The following is a 6633-nucleotide window of genomic DNA, read 5'->3' on the forward strand; positions in this document are numbered from 1 at the left end:
ATTGTACTCGTTATATAGAGAGATTCGAGAAGCCTCAAAATATTTTTTATTTCGTGTGCTTTCGTCACGAAACTAAAAAGTATTTTGACACTTTTCTAATCTCTTTATACGACTATTATAATAGTTTATGAGATATTTATAACATCTTATTAGATTAAAATAAATAAAATTCTAAGTCTACAAATATAAAACTCAATTTAATAACTAAGTAAACAAAATTAAAATATATCAAATAAAATTAAACACTCTAAAAATATAAACTAATATTTAAACTGTTTATATTACGACTATTTAAAATGTATATCAATTTAATTTTTTAAGTTTTAAATTTATTTCTTAATTTTTATATTTATTTTAAACTAAATGTAATAATAAAATATAATTTAATTATATATATTTTATACTAAATATAATACAAAAATTTAATTGAGTATTTATTTCTCAGTTTCAATATCTCTTGTAAACACGTGTGTGTCAAGTTACTTTTGGGGACATTATGTGATCATAGAGTGTTAAGGTCAGAACTACAAACTAAATATAAAAGAGATTACAAGAACTACAAATTAAATGTGGAAAATCAAAAAAAAATAAAATAGAAGATGAAATATTTGTTTGAAAATTATAGTTGACATATATCCCTATTTTGATTGAACTATTGATATTCTCTGAAATAATTATGCTTGGAATATAATAAATGAGTCATTTATTAAATAAATAAGAAAGATAGTAATACGAAAATAAAAGGTGACTTGTAAATAAAAAAAATAAAAAAAATTAGTTATTATATATCCTAAAAGCACATATTAAAGTTATAATTAATAGAAAATTTTTAATTTTTTATCTTAATAAATATATAATAAATACATTTATAATTCAATTTTACATTCTTTTTATAATTTTTTTAATTGATAATTGAAGATTGTGGTAGGCTTAGAGAATGAGGTTGAATCTATACCTTCCTTTTAGATTACTGAAAAAATCCTTTAAAACAAACTTTTAATTCTGATTCTGTTTGTACTCAACAGCAAAAATTTATGAGACAATTTATTTTTGTCTCATGAATATCAGAAAATAGAACACAGCAGAGAAAAGAAAAGCTAACACCAGCATGTATCCTGGTTCAGTTGCCTTGTGCTATGCAACCTACGTCCAGTCTCCTCCACAACAATGGAGAAATTTTCAGTATAGTTAAAAGTATTACATACACCAATTCCACAGGATTGACACAATCCTTTCACACTCAAGTTCTAACCTAACTTGACATTGGCTATACTAATACCTAACTCTTCACTCTTAGTGCTAACCTAACTAAGAAATGGATACCTTACAGATACAAGATACAAGACACAAATATACCTAAAGAAATCTAAAATAACTCTAAATTTTTCTCTCAAGTGTATCACTCAACCTCTTTCCACTCATTGGCTTTTACTTGAACTCTCTCATTATGCCTTTTCACTCAAGAAATTACAGAAAGATAAACATTAAAAAGAAAATTACAATCTGTAAAACATTAAGGAGATTGACTCTTCAACAGCCTATTTGCTATGTGATAAACCAGATTTGCAAACCTCTGATTTAGTTCTTCAATATTGGTCGAATGCTTTTTTGTAAAGAAAGCATTATACTAGTAGAAGAACTTCTTCAGGGAACTCTTCACAGAATACAACTCACCAAACTCTTGTTTTCTCTCCTTACTTGTGAATGAACAGAAAATCTTCTTTTATCTCCTTGCATGTTGCTGGGTTCTTCTTTCTAGGTCAACTTCTTGAGCACTGTGCTTTACCAATCCACAAACTCACTTTTTCTCATTAATCCTCAGAGTAGAAACTTTTCTTCTAACCTTCTCTTGTTGACCGAAAGCCATAAAATAGCAACCACAAAAGTCTTCTAATGGTAAATCGAATCTAAGCCATTGAGAAACTACTTGATCCCCAAGATTTAATTGTGACTATAGATACACAGCATATTAGGGCAGAAATCAACTTTTCTTTGTATGCCATTTTCGAACTTGTAGAGAGTTGGGAAGAAGAGAAGAAAGCAGTTTGCATGTAATAGGAAGTAGTTTACCTTTAACCTTTGCCTAAACTTGATTTGGTTTGAACTTGCTGATTCGACATCTGCCTTTCAAGTTCAATCTCTCTCTTTCTTACTTCTTCGGTGATTAGCTTAGGGATTATGCTCTCTTTTTTACTTTTTCTGAGTTCTGACCATGAAGGAACAGGTAGACGTTGTTTTTGGTGAAAGCTAATTGGAAAGCTTTTGAATTGAGAGAGGTAACCGGATTTGGATCGGGTTCTACTCAAGTTCAGCCCATTGATTCCTTACCTTTACTTCTTGAAGAATTCAGCTTGAGATGAATAACTTGGGCTTGGTTTATTTTCACTTATCATTCAGCCCACTAGCAGATTTCTTTTATTTAATATTGGGCTGCTACAATACTTATTTTTGGCCTGCATCACTTAACTAAAATAATCAAAACTAATTGAATAATTAATTCAATAATCAAATGTTTGTTATCATTAATTATATTAGTTAATTTCTTAACTCAACAATAATTCTAACTTCTATTTTATGTATATATTAACTAAATCTAAAAAATAATAAGTTGTACCTCTCGGCGGACAACAAAGTTTGAATTAAATTTTGAGGGGTAAAAAAAAAATAAAAAGTTATACTTTTGATAGCTAGGTCTTATATTAACTAGCTAAAGATCACACAATTTCTCAACATTTTATCATAATAAATTCCAAAATTTTTAAATTAGTTTTATTTCTATATATTGATTTGATAGGTTAATTCAATTGTTGATTAATTCAACCGAGTCTAGATTAGAAAATAACATTGCTTCAAAAAATTATTAATAGATTATATTGTAATATAATTTAAACGAATTCAAAAGTTTAATTCAAAAGACCATTTATTAAGAAAACATAAGTATTGCTATTACATATATTTTCACGTATTATATTTTAATAAATTGGTATACTCTTATTTATCGTTTTTATTTTTTACCAATAAAAAATAAAAAATTTATTTTATAAAATATTTAAGAAAAAAAAGTGAAAGTTGAACACAGAAATTGAATCTTATATATAAATATAAAATAAAATATAGAATAAATCTTTACATACAAGTTTATTAACCAAACAACTCAAACAAGTTATTTACACTCATGCAAACATGTTTTTTTTGTACCTCTACTGCACACATTTTTCTTCTTTTTCTTTCTGGACGTTCTTCTTCTTTTTCATTTCTGATACTTCGACTTCTTCTTCTTCTCTTTTTTTTCCGTTATTTTTTTCTTTCGTTATCGTTATCATCAACACCACCACCACCACCACCTCCTCCTCCTCCTCCTCCTTTTTTTATTGAAATTTCTTCTCCTACTTCCTTTTTCTCCTTTTCCTCTATCATCTTTATCATTATGATCATCATCATTATAGTCATCATTGTCTTCTTCTTATACGTATCATCGTTATCGTTATCATCATTATTATTATCATTATCGTAGAATTTTTGCTATATTGATGACGTTGCCTGATCCAAATTTGATTTGGATGTGTTTTTGTTGATAATTCATTCATTTTTGTGTGTTATTTTCAAATTTAGTTTGTGTGTCATAATCATTAAAAAATATTTCTGTGTATTTGTAGCAAAATTTTGGTATAAAAACTAAGAAATTTATGTGTTATTGGTAAAAAATTTTGGTGTATTTTTATTCTGATAAGTTCTGCATAATTCAAAACTCTTCCTCTTCCTCCTCCTCATCTTTTGCTGATGCTTCTTCTTCTTCTTCTTCTTTTCATTATCATCATCATCATCTTTTTTTTCTTATTCATCTTTTCCTTCTTGTTTTACCTTCTCAAGTTTCTTCTTATTTTACTCTTTTAACAAGAATAAAAACAAAATCAAACAAAGAAAAAGAAGAAATACATAATGCTGCAAAATTACTTGGAAGATGATGAATCCACATTCATTCAACTAAAAAATAAATAAATAAAGAAAAAAAAGAAGAAAAAATGCATTAAAGAAAATATTTTTGTGCATTTGTAATAAAATTTCAGTATAGGAGTTTTGAATCTAAATTATTATTGTGATGAATTTATTCCATTATCGTTTCGGTGTATTTTTAAAAACTTTCGGTGTATTTTGAAAATCTTTCGGTGTATTTTATAAATTTTTCGGTATATTTGTATTCTGATAAATTATGCAGAATTCAAAATTCTTCCTCTTTCTACTCCTCATCTTCTACTGCTACTTATTCTTCTTTTTCATCATCATTATCTTCTTTTTTTTTCTTATTCATTTTTTTTTGTTTTACCTTCTCAACTTTCTTCTTGTTTTATTCTCTTAACAAGAATAAAAACAAAAAGAATCAAACAAAGAAAAAGAAGAAACACATAATGTTGCAAAATTACTTGAAAGATGATGAACCTAAATTAAATTCATTCAACTAAAAGAAATAAAGAAATAAGAAAAAAAGAAGAAGAAAAAAATGTATTAAAAATATTTTTCTGCATTTATAGCAAAATTCGGTGTAGGAGTTATGAATCTGAATTATTATTGTGATGAATCTGTTCCAATCTCATTTCGGTATATTTTGGAAAATTTTCGGTGTATTAAGTTCTGCATAATTTAAAACTCTTCCTCTTCCTTCTCCTCCTCATCTTTTGCTGCTGCTTCTTCTTCATCTTCTTATTTCATTTTCTCATAATTCTTCTTGAGAGAAAAAAATCAAACAAAGAAGAAAAAATACATAATATTGCAAAATCAATAGAAATAGGAGGAAAAAAATGCAGCAACAACAGTAGCAATAAAAAGAACGACAATGAGGATGAATCACGCGAAGAAGAAGGAACGTGAAGAAAAATGAAGAGGAACGCAAAGAAAAATGAGGAGGAGGAAGAGGAGGAACGCAGGATACAAACGTTGGAGAAGGAATGCGAAGAAAAACGGAGTGATTTCACGTGCGCGTTATGTAAGTGGGTTTTGTTGGGTTATGGTTAACTTGTTTGCCAAAAAGACTTGTATGTGTAGCGGGACTGTTAAATATATATAATAACGAAAAAAAACTATTTGTACCAATGAACTTTACGAACATTGACATAAATACCTATCAAATATGAAAACTAATATTATACCATGAAAGATGGATTTTATGTGACAAAGGTATTAAAATCCTAAATTTTTGTTAATTTTTTAATAAAAATTCTAATTACCCTCATTCTTTATCTTTAACCTCAACTTCACACCATCTTTTGTTTCTCAAATTCTAAGGTAGAGCTTCCGGCGGTTCTGGACAGCGACAGTAAGCAAGCTGCATTTGGACATATACTCAGTAACGAAGAACTTCTTTCCTCCTGACAATAATGGTAAGTCAAAGTCTCCAATATATTCTTATGTCTCATCTTAGCATCAACACACATTCCTTCCTATTTTGTTCATATCCCTCATCCTCTTCACCATTATCACAGTCCATTTCTTATCATTATCTTGTACATCAACCCCCTATTTTCTAGCACTTCTACCAACACTTTCATTAAATCTTGTAGTCCAATTGTCCAAACACTCATTTCTTGTCGTTCACCATTACAATGTCTCTCTCTCATACTCCGCATCCCTCTTTTATTTGAAGAATCTCTTTTTTTTGCCGTCTTCATTCCTGTCATCGATTCTTTCCTTTCGACGCTCTATAGTCATTTGTGCTCGCCACGTGAATGTTTATCATCGAATTTACGCTGTTTATTTTCCTCATGATCAATCGAAACTTATCTCTTTTGTCGCACCTTTATAAATACAAATAGAAATATTGTTACTACCGCATGAAGTTCTACCTTAAAATTTGAAAAAAAAATAATAATATAGAGTTGAAATTAAAGATAAAAGATAAAAATTATTTAAAAATTTTATTAAAAACTAATAAAAAATTTAAATATAAATATTTTGTACAAAAAAATCCTTTTTCATGGGATATAACGTTAATTATTTTATTTGATGATAGTATTTGTAAAGGTATGGGCTACAATAGTTGTTTATTTCTATAAATAACTATAATAAACTAACTTTTACCATATAAATAAACTCTACATACACTTGTCTATGATTGGGTGAATCTAATTAGCTATTGAAAGATTGGACAAAAAATAGTTGTATATATCAAATATTTATCATTATCAACTAACAAATCTAGGACAGAAAACAACCGTCGTACATAAAACCATTATTTTTATATTTTATGATGACGAACATAATCTCGGTCAATGAACCACACAGACCTCAAAATTTGAATCGAATAGTCAAAATCTAGAGCCTTGAAATGTCACGCATCAAAAACTTGGATTGAATCGAATTTTATACAAACCTTCCAAATCTGAAGAGCAAAATAACATGTCACATGATTTTCTAGAAAAACTCCCATGCAAAATATCAGGAAGATGTTTGGTACACCAATAATAATAATAATAATAATAATAATAATCAACATTTACCTTGACTCAAATTGCGTTAATATTTTGCTAGCTATATATAGTTACACACTATATAATTTGCTAACACGTTTTATGATCAAGAAACTATTTTATTTAGATGTATTTTAGTGTAATTATTATCAATTATTTGTTGTCATGTCAT

Source organism: Arachis duranensis, chromosome 9 (genome assembly GCF_000817695.3).
Source record: "Arachis duranensis cultivar V14167 chromosome 9, aradu.V14167.gnm2.J7QH, whole genome shotgun sequence".
Taxonomy (NCBI): domain Eukaryota; kingdom Viridiplantae; phylum Streptophyta; class Magnoliopsida; order Fabales; family Fabaceae; genus Arachis; species Arachis duranensis.